The sequence below is a fragment of the Mustela putorius genome, unplaced genomic scaffold (assembly GCF_011764305.1).
Source record: "Mustela putorius furo isolate JIRA1106 unplaced genomic scaffold, ASM1176430v1.1 tig00537227_pilon_pilon_pilon, whole genome shotgun sequence".
Taxonomy (NCBI): Eukaryota; Metazoa; Chordata; class Mammalia; order Carnivora; family Mustelidae; genus Mustela; species Mustela putorius.
In genome coordinates this window covers 43,117,938-43,132,499 of record NW_025422368.1, presented here as the reverse complement: position 1 = coordinate 43,132,499, position 14,562 = coordinate 43,117,938, and the positions used below count along the sequence as shown (strand labels likewise).

The following is a 14,562-nucleotide window of genomic DNA, read 5'->3' as shown; positions in this document are numbered from 1 at the left end:
AGAAACTGTTTTTGCCCAAAAGGTAAGGATATTATAATTTGTTTAAAAAATATCTGCTAAAGGTAGACAACATAGCAAATACTCAGGTCAAAGAGACATTATTAAACTTGAAATGGGAGAAAGTCCATAGCTTTTACTACAGGAAAGCTGCTAAATAGCCTAAACTCCTAAGAAAGTCAACTATCAAAAGCTTTTTTAAGGTTATGTCAAAATCTGGGCACACAAGCAATCTATGTGCATGAGATATCAGGTGTACAAGTATTAAAACCAAGAAATAGGCTTTAAAAATACCAACCACCTAATTTATTACGCAGTTCAAAAGGTGAATGGAATGCTCAAGGAGAAGACTATTAAAAGAGTCAATCTAGGAGGTGCTGGGTGGTCTAGTCAGGTCTCCCACTCCTGGTTTTGGCTCAGGTTATGATACTCAGGATCATGAAATCATGCTCCATGCTCAGCAGAGTCTGCTTGTGATTCTCTCTCCTCCCGCTGCCCCTCCCACTCATGCTCATGCACCCTCTCTTTAAACACATCTTTAAAAAAAAGTCAACCTAAAATGATTATGTATTATTAAGAGATTTCAAGATGAAGTACATGAAAATACTGTCTCACATATATCTCTGGTTCCTATTCTTATCTTCCCCTCCAACAAAAATATAAACTAAAAAAATCAAAGACATTATACATTGAGAGCAAAGCATGGAAAAATGAGTAAACAAAAAAGTGAATGTAAACACACAGCTGGGGATATTTTAGTAGCCTTTTCAGATAAATCTGGATATTCTCCTTTGATACTATACCAAAACCTGACAACAGGTTCCAATATATTGGAAAGGAAAACCTTACCAATAAACTTGAGGTCTGCTTTAACATTAAAATCCATAGGTCTAGCTAGAACTTAGGAAGGATTTCTTATGCATGCATGATTTTGTAACATCATGCATTCACTGAACACTTGGAAAATACTTGTATAAAGAGTTATGTGGATCTTCAAATATTGACACATTATATATCACTTTTATTTATTTATTTAAAAGATTTTATTTATTTATTTATTTGACAGAGAGAAATCACAAGTAGATGGAGAGGCAGGCAGAGAGAAGAGAGAGGGAAGCAGGCTCCCTGCTGAGCAGAGAGCCCGATGTGGGACTCGATCCCAGGACCCTGAGATCATGACCTGAGCTGAAGGCAGCGGCTTAACCCACTGAGCCACCCAGGCGCCCCTATATATTACTTTTAAAAATCCATGTTCATTAACATCACCCATATCTTCAGATAAATTTTCTAAATATTGGGAAGCAGTCAAGAGCACTGCGGATGATAAATATTTTTCAAAATTCTAATTTTCACTTGAAAACTAGAACTTTATCACTGACCATAAATAGTATTGATCTTTTCCTTAAAGCAACAGGCTCATTCTGTTTATTTCCAAGAAAATGTCAGCCCAATACCCGGGTCCAAATAACTCTGAATAGTTTTTCAGTCATTCCTTCAAGGAAAAAAAGTATTTATGAAGAAAGCGGCTGGTTCAGCTTGCAACTGCAATAATTACACAAATGCTTTTCCTATAGGCAACCATTTTCACCCTCAATATGGCAGGAAAATAGTGTTTCAAGCATACTTTCCATTTTGTCATACTATATTGAAATATTATGTGTAAGAGCCAAGATTTGATTAAAAAAAAAACAACCATTTTTTTTTAAACTTCTTCATCAAGTGCATTTAGGTGAAAGTTTTTTATTTTTTAATGCATGGCAGTGAAGAATACAATGGTTATGAATACAGTGTGGTGTTCTGACTTGATTTGTTCTAAGGTGCAGAAGTTTTATTCACCACTGCTTTTGTACCATTGGTACAAATGTCAACGCTGTGAAAAGGCAAAGAACATCTCAGTATTATTGTAAAAATAGTTTTGTATTTGCAGACTCCTGAAAATGTTCAGGCAATCCCCAGGATTCCCTGGGGTAAATTTTGAAAATCCCTGAACCAGACAATTTGTTAAGCTGTTCACAGTCACAATTATTCTTTCTTAGTCCTTATTCATGCCTTAATGAATAACTTCAATTGGGAGAAGCGATGCTAGAGAGAAATAAAAGTTTCACAGAACAAAACTAATACTGTATTAGTATCTCTTTTATAATCACTTATGGATAATACTCCACTTAATCCAACAATTCTTTAAGTATAAGCCACTGTTCCCACTAAGGAACCAAGGAGGTAGGAAAGGTTCAGAAAAAGGAAGTACGAATTTTGCCTAGAAATTCACTGTTCTGGTGGTATTAAAAGTGATATTAATTTTTTTCTTTATACTCTTCTGTGTTTGAAATATTTTAATAAGAAAATTCAAAAGACATACACTTAAAAACTCAGCCAGTCTTACCCATACAAATTCAATGCAATATCTCAAGTTGCACAATTTCAAGAAAAGAAAACAGACACATATTACATGCTTCATCCCTATCCTTCTTTATTATCTGTCCAGTACAGAATTCAAGATTACCCAGGGATTCCTGAGTTTTGTTTTCAAGGAATGTAACCATAACTTATCAATCTTAGTTAGCAGCAATTTAACTTTGCTATCATTAAGTAGTGATAGTAATGTTTTCACTATAACCTTAAAACACAACGTTTAACAGCTGGATGCAATATGCATACCACTTTGTCACCCAAAACCTACTAATTAAAGAGTTTATATTTAATGCTTTTATTTTACTGACTTCCTCAGTTCCATTTACTGAGAACTCTTAGAAAGTCTCCCAATTTCTTTTTAGAATAAAGTGAGCAGGAAAACTATATTCCAATGTATAAACTTTAGAAATATAAATTTTAGAAGACACAGATAATTAGGCTTTTATTTTATGTAACATTTTCCATTTCCTTTCCAGAAGCTTTTGCCAAAAATTGCTATTAAATGGACAAAACAGATTTTCTTTCATCTTTTTTCTTTTCCACAAGGCAAAGAAGAGGAAAGGAACAGGTAGAGATAATCCACTATCGGGACAACCAGTTCACTGTATATTTTCAAAATAAAGTTACTTAATAAAATGCTAAGGTTTGAATATAAGAAAAAAAATCTATTAAAAGTACATATTTAGACTTTCAAATCAACTACTGAAAAATTCAGCAAGATTTATAATGTAGTGAAGGTGATGATTCCAAGAAGTCAATAACTGAATGCAACCAATACTATTAACTGTGTTAAATAAATGCTCTCTTCCTTTAACATCTTTATTGGGTCTGGGGTGCCTGGGTGGCTCAGTTGGTTAAGCAACTGCCTTATGCTTAGGTCATGATCCTGAAGTCCCAGGTCCCTCCATGCTCAGCGGGGAGTCTTCTTCTCCCTCTTACCCTCCCTCCTCTCATGCTCCCTCTCTGACCCTCTCTCTCAAATAAATAAATAAAATCTTTAAAAAAAAAATCTTTATTGAGTCTACTTATACAACAGTTAAAAATATTCAATTCCTCACCACTGGAAAAGATTACCTAGCAAATTATCTCATGAGATCAGAATCTGGTTTAAATTTAAATGGTCTCATTGGTTATATGCATAAAATATATGAAGTATATAAAGCAGCTTAACTATAAAATCATAAAATAGCATAACTACAAGGGTAAGCTTTAGAAACCAGCTCAATGTAAAATCCAAAATCAGAACATTAGAGAATTATTCTCTATGGTTAGAGAGACTAGGGTTCTTAATTTAAAAGTGAACATATTTCTAGTACTCAAGTACCTCAAATACCATCAATTTTAATTATATATTCCAGAATATTGTTCTGTACAATAAAAACCAGATGGAAATTCTTCAGTTCATGTTGCAGATATTTTTTCCTTTGATAAGTAATTTAAATATTATTTAAAACATGGGTGTATTTCCCTAAATGTTCATTTTTTTCTAAGTTTTAAGGCTCTTTGGAAACAGTTTAAAAATTCCTGATCCTCTATTAATGCTGAGCAAAAATTCTTTCTAAATTGCTACTGAAATAATCAGTTGCTGTATACCCTTAATTTGACTAACACCAGGAATAAACACACCAGTGTGAGGAATGAAACAGTGGTATTTCTTTTTGTTTGTGCAACATTTTAAAAAGTGGTTTTAATTTTTTAAAGGCACCACAGAAGTTCCTCATAACCCTTCTTTTTATAAAATAGAAATTTTATGACTAAGGGATTGGTTTTATTTTTTTTCATTTTTTATTTATTTTTTATAAACTTATAATATATTTTTATTCCCAGGGGTACAGGTCTGTGAATTGCCAGGTTTACACACTTCACAGCACTCACCATAGCACATACCCTCCCCAATGTCCATAACCCTACCTCCCTTCTCCCAACCTAAAGGACTGGTTTTAGAATCCAGAGTTCAACTAGGCTCAAAGTACAACAGATTATAAATATACATATATATTATATATATATATATATATATATATATATATATAGCAAGCCAGTCTTTCTTGCAAATGGATAAATTAATTCTGTTCTTTGTAGCTACTGCTTCCAATGTATTCATGAGATTTCCAAAGAATTAATAAATTAACAACAGTTCTCAAATGGTAATTAGTACCTTTGGATACTATTGCAAAATATCTAAGAACACTGAAAAATATTAGGCTTTCAGCATATGGTACAGCATTACACATGGTACAGTGTTTCAGCACATAGTATAGCACTCCTGTTTATTGAAAAATTTGTCCAGTGTTACAATGAATCATTGCATCAGCCAAAATGTCTGTTTTTTAAACTTTTTCTACAAGAAATTCAACTTGAAAAGGCTAATAGTAAAAACTTCACCCTAATCTCTAAGACTAAGGAATCCTCAAAAATGACAAGAGGGGAAAAATAATCAAGGCATTTATTTAATCACAACCTTGTGTGGTCTTACAAAGTTTTAAGATCTTATCAAAGTTTTTCTACAGACATGTGACATCACTGCCACAACAACAACAAAAAGCACTTTTGACTATTTAGTTCATAAATACTAAACTATTCCTGGTAAGTCATATATAGAAAGTACAGATCAATACCCACCCTCTTTATCAATACACACACAGGAGCATATTATTGATTAGTCTAGGAAAATGACACATGCCAATCAGTGAGATCTTGGGTATTCAATAATAAAATTGCTTATTTATTCAATAATAAAATTTCCCACATTTGGGAAATAAATAAACACCTGTATAAAATCGCCAAATTTTCTTTGTATTGAGATCTAGTTTCACTGATTAATTTTACCCCCTTAACAAATATTCATCAAGTACCTACTACAAAAGTGAAAATTGAACGTGAGCAATTTCTCATCCAAATTTTAGACTTTATATTTAAAACAACACGTATAGTAAGTTACTGTGTTACCGACCTCTGGAAAGACCCTCTACTAGTCTTGAATTATACTAGAAAATGCACTTAATATGATATTATGTACATGATCGAAGTTTTACAATTAATTCTTTTATAACATCTCAACAGATGCTCCTTACATGATGACTCTTTACCATGGGGGTTCACTTTCCCTTTCTATGGCTAAGAGAAAATACTGGAATTCTATATTGGAAATCTATTAAGAATTGTTTTGAGGATAAAATGAAAATCAATTTGTAAAGTCAAAAGGATTCCAAGCCAATGTGGAAATGTTTCTTTTTGAAGGAAGACAAAGTTCTCTTCAAATAATATTCTCATATGTTCACTACAGTTAATTCTTAAGTCTAAACACTTGCTATCTGCACAGACAAGGCTCTAGGAACTAAGAATACAATGGGGAATATAATGGTCCCTACCCTCATTGCGCTTACATTTAAGAAACTGGTATTACCTAAGTGCAATGTACCATGCCAGTGCTTTGGGGCATTCAAAGAAGACATCCTGTCCTTGGACTTTACAACTCCGTGAACCAGGTAACAAAAATCAAATGAATAATGATAACAGAACAGTAACAGAATGTTGGAAGTGACAGGTGTCTAGAAAGAAAGAGAGGACGTTTCATGGAGTGAAGCCGGGGGTGTTATGGGGAGAACGCAAAAGTCAGAGTAATTGTTTTCAAGCCCTCTATCACATTTTTAAAAATTAAGCCAGGTTATTATTGGGTTCTTCAGTGGTATTCGGCTATCTGCACATTAAAACTAAACGGGCTACAGGCGTTTTAAAGATTTACTTTGTGGCTTACTCAGAGAAGGCATCCTCACAATTTATTGAGAATTCAAAAAAGAAAATCCAAGTGAAAACACTGTGTCATGTAGAGTTTAAAAGCAGGAAGGGCTCAAATAAGACCATTATTCAGGGCTCTGTGTCCTTAAAGTTATTTAACCTCCTTGAGTATCAATTTCCTCTCCTAAAACCTGAGAATGTGGTTCTTCCACACTATTTGACTAAGATACTAACATTCTGTATATGACTGTTATCCTGTAAAAATGTAATTCACTATAAATATATTCTATTTCCTCCTCCTGGTTCTCTATTACATACTGTCCTAAAAGTCAGCAAGGCCACTAACTAACCTTATCTTTTCTACGCCTCAGTTTCCTCCTCCATAAAATGAGAGGGTGGGACTGGATGACCTAAATAGTCCCTTCCGGCCCTTAAAAAGTCCCATGACTCCATTATGACTCAAATACTATTCAAAAGTCAGCTTTTAGGAGTTTGAAGTTAAATGAACGTCCGCCTCTTTTACAGTTACTTCTTGCTAAAATAAGGTTTTGTTGAGCAAGTCTAAACAGCATTGTAATTACAAAAAAGGAATAAAAAATTTGCGAGTTAGAAGCTTTACGGTGTAAGCACTCGATATATATTAGATGCCACCAGCAAAACGAAAATCCAGTTAGACTGAATTTATCTTAAAATATTACAATCACAATATTCATTTAGTGTCGACTTTCTACCCCGTTAAAAATGTAATTTCCCGTTACTGTAATACAGAACTGCGTACGTTCCTTCCAAACGTTTTGCAGAGCAAAAATGTTTTGCTAAACTTATGGGGGGGCGGGGAGGAGAAGCAAATCTTGTGCTTAAACTCGCCAGGATGATCTTTTCTCCAAAAGTCATCAGTTCTTTTTAGAAGAAAAATCCAAATGGCCTGGTTAATTTGGAGTAGTTTTTAAATAAAACTCATGGTGCTGACAGTTTTAGGATTAGACACATTGAGATGGCGAAAAAGAGAAGACGACAAACTTCCTGGATTTTTGTCTCCCTCTGTAAAAGAAAAGAGATTTCCTCTTGCTGACGAAGGGAAAGGCCCCTTTAACAGTTTTTCCCTACGCGGTGGTTGCTGCCAGACTAGGTGGGGCTCCCTCCGCTGCCTTCCTCCTGCCACTTCCCGCAACAAATGGAGCAAACCAGTCCCGTTTCAGGCAAACTTTTTCCCTGTCAGGCTGGAGCCTGCAGGGCGCCGGGGAGTGGTTTCCCCCGAACGCTCCTCGTCCTGGCTCGGGGCTGGGGGAAGCTGCGTCTTCTCAAAGGACAACTTTCTGGTTTCCGTTCTAACTTCCACCCACACCCAGGAGGGCACCGAGGTGGTCAGCGAGGGGGCTCTGGGGCGGCGGACGAGTGCTCCGGGGAGCCGGAGGGGGACGGAAGGTAGCGAGAGAAGCTGCGGCGGCCGCGGGCAGGAGGGAGCGAGCGGGTGTGCGTGGGGGGGGGGTCCTCGGGCTCTCACTTCCTCCGCCATATTTCAGACATTTGACCCCTTCCGCAAAGCGCGCTGTTCCCCCGCGGCGGCGGCTCGTCCCCGCCGGCCCGGGAGACAGCGCGCTCGCCGGTCGGGTGCCGGGCCCTCCACCACCTGCCGCGCGCCGTGAAGCCGCCGCCGCCGCCGCCAGGGTCCCTGACCGCCGCGCGCGCCCCGCCCGGCCCGCGCCGCACCCCACCCGCTCCCCTCAGCCGGCGCCCGGCCCCCGCCCCGCGCGGCCGCCGTCGCCGCTCCCCTCAGCGGCCACGCACGCACTCTGCGAACCTCTCACGCTGTCACCGGGTCCCCGCCGCCCGCGTCGCTCCGCGCGTCGCGCTCCCTCCGGGTCGCTGCTCCCGGCGCCACGGCGGTCCTGCCGCTGTCGCCGCCGCCGCCGCTCCGGCTGGTTTACACGCCTGACTCTGGGCGAGGTTTGGCGGTGTCGCCTTGACGTCAGGCGTTCAGCCTCGCTCTCGCTTCCGTCCGCGGGCGGGGCGCGCGGGTGCGCGGCCGGGGAAGGGGCGGGGCCGAGGGGCGGAGCGAGGGGAGTCGAGGGGCGGGGCCTTCCGCGCCGCCGCAGCCCAGGCCGGACACACGCGGCCCCTTTCGCGGGTAGTTCTGGGCGGTGTTTCTCTCCCACGTGTAGTGCCCCCTCAGCTTCTCCTGGGCCACCGGGCTTGGGACAGATGCGCCTGCCGACTTCCCTGACCTCAGCGGGTTACAGTGACGCGAGTGGTTTAAAAGCCCTCCGAAACTTAAAAGGTGCTTCTAACGAAACTAATAATTCACTCACTAACGCCACCCAACAGTTGGTGCTCGCGTATTCCTTTGTGCTGGGAAAAGTGGCTGGGGAAGTAACAGAGCGTACAGTTTCCACACAACCTAGATCTCACACCAAGGAAACCAGGCCAGGGACCTTCTATAGCTGAGGGTAATGTGGGTGGGGGCCAAATTGGGCAAGGTCCTTTTCATTCTTGAAAGGGTTTTTCTCCTGACAAGTATTTCATACACTGGTGTCTTAACCTCCGTGAACTCTTTCCAAATTACCTTTCCAAACTCGGTTAACAAATCGAAGATCCCAAACAACTTGGTACTCTGCCTAAATCAACTATTTGTAGAAATAAAATAAATCGCATATTTAAATACACGAGTCGGGCACTTTAAAGGGTTACTCGTGGGTAGGTTTATGGTGAAACTGCTGGGCAGTAGAAAATACCTTCTGTTCCAAAAATGCCTTCTTCCAAAAACAGTGGAAACTTAACGAAGGAACTTACATTATTATAGAGAAGACTGAAATACATCTACCCTTGGTACAAAACATCAGCTCTTTTATGAAACAAAGTTTTGATGAAAGAAGAGATTCAAAGAAAGTGCAAAATGCAGAGGAAAGTAGGGGTTGGGAACTAATTGAAAACTAACTTTTGCTTAGTTCAGCTTAACTTTATTCTTGAAATACGTTTTGGTCGGGCGCCTGGGTGGCTCAGTGGGTTAAAGCCTCTGCCTTCTGCTCAGGTCATGATCCCAGGGTCCTGGGATCCAGCCCCACATCAGGCTCTCTGCTCAGTGGGGAGCCTGCTTCCTCCTCTCTGCCTGCTTGTGATCTCTCTCTGTCAAGTACATAAATAAAAATAAACTCTTAAAAAAAAATACATTTTGGTGAACTTTGAAGAACTTGGAAGATTAATAAAAAAGTATGATTAATTTCCCTCCCTTGAAGAATACTAGTAATTGAAAACTAACCAAGTTAAAGAATAAATAAGAATGAATTATAATTATCCTATGTTTTCTGTAGTAAATGCTTTCTAGGTATCTTGCAGTTTATGTTAATTGAATGTTACATATTTCTGCAATTTCTGTTTTGTTAGAAAACCCTTTTTAATGGAAATTTCAAAGGCAAATTTCAGAGCAGTCTGTAGGAATTGTTTTTTTTTTTTAAAGATTTTATTTTTTTGTTTGAGAGAGAGCGAGCACCAGCAGGGAGAGGGGCAAAGGGAGAGGGAGCAGCATACTCCCCTTTCAGCAGGGAAGCCCCAGGTGGGACTGGATTCCAGGACTATGGGATGAGGACATGCTCCTAAGGGGAACACTTAACTGAGTGGGCCACCCAGGCACGCCAGTCTGTAGGAATTATTATAAATGAATGAATTTTAAATAAAATTTAAGACTTCACTGACTTTTCAGTTATTGCATGGAACGTTGATCAAGTCTGAAAGCCTTAAACTCTCTAAGTTCATGGAAGCAGATGTTACTGGGCTATACCTGTGTTTTTCTCTTTTTCTTTCTTTCATCTCTCTTTGACCTTTAGGCAATTGATTTTTTATTTTTTTTTTCAAAGTCAGTTTTATTTATTTATTTTTTAAATAAAGATTTTATTTATTTATCTCACAGAGCGAGAGAGACAGTGAGAAAGGGAATACAAGCAGGGGAAGTGGGAAAGGGAGAAGCAGGCTTCCCACTGAGCAGGGAGCCGGATGCAGGTCTTAATTCCAGGACTCTGGGATCATAACCTGAGCTGAAGGCAGATGCTTAACGACTGAGCCACCCAGGCATCCCCAAAGTCAGTTTTAGAAGGTTGGAGTTAGGATTATTTAGAATTTAAGGGAATACTTATTTTAATTAAGAATACTTTTCTTAAAGACTAGAAATCATTACACTTTTTTAAAAAAAGCATTTATTTATTAATTGAAAGAGAGAGAGCGAGCACCAGCAGGGGGAAAGGCAGAGGTAGAGAGAAAGGGAGATACAGGCTCCCGGTGAGCAGAGAGCCCAAAGTGGAACTCAATCCCAGGACCCTGGGATCATGGTCTGAAGTTGAAGGCGGACGCTTAGCTGACTGAGCCTCCCTGGTGTCCCGAAATCATTACTCTTGTGTTAAACTATTATCTTTATACAGAGAATGCCAGAATCTTCATGTCTTGACCCCAAACTCATTTTTGGGTTTGGAGTCCGGGTTCCTGTCTTCTTGAAATCTTCACCAGGATATTCCACTGGCAACTTCAACTGGTCATGTTTGCAGACTGAATGGTCATCTTTATTACCAGACTAGTTTCTCCACCTTTTCATTTGTTAATTGTATCACCATCTTTTAAATTAGCCAGTGTCCAAGCCTGATACTCCTTTCTCTGCCTTTCCTCAAACCATCAGTGAATTAGCACATCTGTTAGATAATAATTAATTTCTTTTTTTTTAAATTTTATTTATTTATTTGACACAGGGAGAAACAGTGAGAGAGGGTCTAAAAGCAGGGGGAGTGGGAGAGGGAGAAGCAGGCTTCCCGCTAAGTAGGGAGCCTGATATGGGGCTCCATCCCAGGACTCTGGGATCATGACCTGAGCAGAAGGCAGACGCTTAATGACTGAGGCACCCAGGGGTCCCAGTAATTCATTTCTACTAGTACCACACTTGTTTAGATTGGCACTACCTCTCAACTCCTGGACTTTAGCCACACCTTCCTACCTTGCCTTGTGGCCTCTGTCTGGTCTTGCTGTGATCTCTTCTCCATTCTGTAGGTAGATGAATTATCTTAAGCATCCTGAGCAAGTCACTCTCTTCCTCCAAGAGCCTTCAGTTACTCTGTTGCCCTACCAAAATAAAGTTAAAATCCTTGTAGTGTGTCTTACTCTTCCTTCTCACTTAAAACTGCCTTATAGTCAGAGTGGATTTTTCATCTTGCCCAAAGACAGTGCTTTACTGCTCTGGTGTGTATAGGTGATTTCCTCTGCCTGAAATGTTCCTTCCCACTCTTGTCCACTAATCAAGGTCCGTTTACTTTCTCTAAGAAAGAACATCTTTCCAGTCAAATATGGTCTGATATTTTCAACTGAATGTGGTCTCTTCTCTTTGGAATTCCCGTAACACTCTATTGCTCCTTTCTTTGGTCACTTGCATTCTACTATCCTACTACAGTAGGGGTTTGCAAACTTTTCCTGCCAAGAGCCAGATGGTAAATATTTAAGGGTTTGGGGGCCAGATGATCTTTGTTGTAGCTACTCAACTCTGCCTTTGTTGTGCAAAACCAGTCATAGGATACATAATGAATGAGTGTGACTGTATTCTTTTTTTTTTTTTTAGATTTTATTTATTTATTTATTTGACAGACAGAGATCACAAGTAGGCTGAGAGGCAGGTAGAGAGAGAGGAAGGGAAGCAGGCTCCCTGCCGAGCAGAGAGCCCGATGTGGGCTCAATCCCAGGACCCCGGGATCATGACCTGAGCCGAAGGCTGAGGCTTTAACCGTGTGACTGTATTCTAACAAAACTTTATTTATGGACACTAAAATTTTAATTTCATATAATTTTCACATGTCACAAACCTCCTCCTCCTTCCCTCTTTACTCTTTTTCTTTCCTTTCTTCTTCCTCCTCCTCTCCTCCTCCTCCTCTTTCTCCTCCTTCTTCTTCCTCTTCTTTCATTTAAAAATGTGAAAACCATTCTTAGCCCATAGCTGTACAAAAACAGGTAGTGGGCTGGATTTGTCCATGTTTGCCCTGCTGTGCTCAGGACCAGCTTCATGAGCCTGTGACAGGGCCCGGAGCTTAAGAAAGGCTCAATGATCAGCTGAATGCTCTAATGTCACCATCTTGAAATTTTTAATAATTTTTAAACAAAGGGACTGTATTTTCATTTTGCATTGGGTTCCTCAAATTCTGTAGATGGGTCCTGCGTGGACTAGAAGAGAAAAATCCATACAATGTATATTTCTCATGTTTGGTATGGTGTTTTTCACATAATAGGCACTCAAAATGTACTAGCTGAGAGATTTCTCAGGGTTGTGTTTGCATTGGGCAGTGTTGAAGAATGAGGTAACCACCCCCCACCTCCTGCAAGAGCAGAATTGTTTCTGCTCACTTTAAAGCAGCACATCTCCTAAGCTCAGGGCCCCCCTCCTGTATCACAACCACCTGCAAGTGTAGACATCCACAGAAGTCTACTTTCATTGCCCCCAGGGGACTTAGGGTATATATAGAACCAATGCAAGCATGATGCTCTGGTTCCTGCTTTTACTGTGAGTAATAAAGTCCTTTGGCTCTCAAAAAAAATGTATTTGTTGAATTTTTTATTCCTAAGGCACTATGGAATAGTGGAGAACAGGAGAGAGTTCAGCTTCACCGCTTCTTAACTGTAGGGTCTTAAGCAAATTCCTTAACATATTGAGCCTTGATTTTCCCTTCTATAACTTGGGGATAATAATCTTTGCCTTATGGAACTGTTGAGATTGAATATAGAAAATAGCTATGTCTTAGCCCCTGGGAGTGAATGAAGCTCAAAATTATTTTTTTCCCTTTTAGGGGAAGTGAATTAATAGGATGCTTGTCCAAAACTCTTGCTTATTTAACTGTATATAGCTGTATAATACTGTATTTAACAGTATTTCTGATTTTTCATGCTTTGATTCCTTAAAAGTTATACTTCAGATAACATCTATGCCTAGTTTAATTTCAAAAGTCCACATAAAGGAAAGGTCGTCTAGGTGGCTCAGTTGGTTAAGTGTCTGACTCTTGATTTTGGTTCAGGTCATGACTTCAGGGTTGTGGGATCGAGCCCCACACGGGGCTCCATGCTCAATGCAGAGTCTGCTTGAAACATTCTCTCCCTTTTCCTCTGCCCCTTCCCCCATTTGTGTTTTCTCTCTAAATAAATAAATCAATAAAATATTATTAAAAAGGTCCACATAAATAAAGGTCTTATTGCATGTCCAAAATTGGATTTTAAAAACCCTCATATTTATAATTTTCCTAATTAACAGTTAATGATTATTAGCATTAATAAGAGTCATGCTGTTTAACTTCCAATTAAGTATGTTATCAAGAGGCTTGAAAGTCATTAACCTTAAATATTATTATTTCATTCACAAATGAACAATAGTCAAATTTGATCCTTTTAAGGCATTTTCTTACTGTTTTTGTCCTCTGTTGTGTGTATTCATGTATGTATGTGTGTGCCTGTGTACATATATATATAATATGTATGTGTATGGTGTATATGTAACATGTATGTATATGTATAATATATATACACCAATATATATAATGTTTAGTATATAAATATAGTTCTATTCTTTTGCCGTATCCTGCATAGCTGGGGTTGGAGGTTGAGAAGGATAAGGAGGCTGCTTATTGATGTGAAAGAGAAAAAAACATGGCTTAACTTTCCAGTTAGGTTCATTCTGGGTTTTTTTGGTCAAACACTGTGTTCCAAACTCTGTGTGGTCATTTTTATAAATTCTGCCCTTTATCACACCAGAGACCTGGTAAGAGCCTATTTGACCATTGCTATTATAGGAAAACAACTCAGAACTCATACTCTCTAAGGGTAGTTTGTATGCCTCTAAGATTTCTGTTTTGGGGAAACCAAGTATTCATATATAAGAAAAAAATGAGGCAGTTTGGTATGTTTTCTACTCTGTGTAATAACCACATATTTGTCTCAAAATAACATTTCAAATTCTGTCTGCATTCTATTTTAGCAGTTGGAGGCTTGACCATCAAACCTGCCTATGCCACATTAAGTAAATCTAACAATTCTATAGTTTTGTCATTGCTAAAGTCTATGATATAAGGAACAGATAGATTGCACTTAAAATTTTCCCCTTTCTTAAGCTGTGGCTAAGGAAAACCATACAAATGACAAGGACATTCCCAGAGCTGGCATGTAAATGAATGTTAAAGGGAAAAACCACTGGAAGAACCAGCTTCATGAAATATCCCCTGTCATGAAATTTTAAAAAGAAATTTAAATGAAGAAAGACTTTAGAAAACCCCATACAAGTACTTTCAGAATTTGGGGCATCTCCACATAAAACAGCTAATGTAATCATTAGGCTCTAAAGTTAGGCATCTCCTCAGACTTTATCATTATGATACAAGTACTTGGCTTCTAGTCAAGTTAGCCTTGAATCCT

General features: G+C 39.1%; 1 protein-coding gene across 2 annotated transcripts in view; it reads right to left on the bottom strand.

The window, feature by feature from the left end:
* RAP1B (RAP1B, member of RAS oncogene family) overlaps nt 1-8,082 on the bottom strand; it is a 44,084-nt gene extending 36,002 nt beyond the window's left edge. The window contains exon 1 of one of the 2 annotated variants that reach the window (XM_004752461.3): nt 7,949-8,082. The gene's annotated coding sequence lies outside the window, so the exon portion shown is untranslated. The remainder of the gene's footprint in view (nt 1-7,948) is intronic. The other variant, XM_045073364.1, reaches the window with a different exon arrangement.
* Between the last annotated feature and the right edge of the window lie 6,480 nt (nt 8,083-14,562).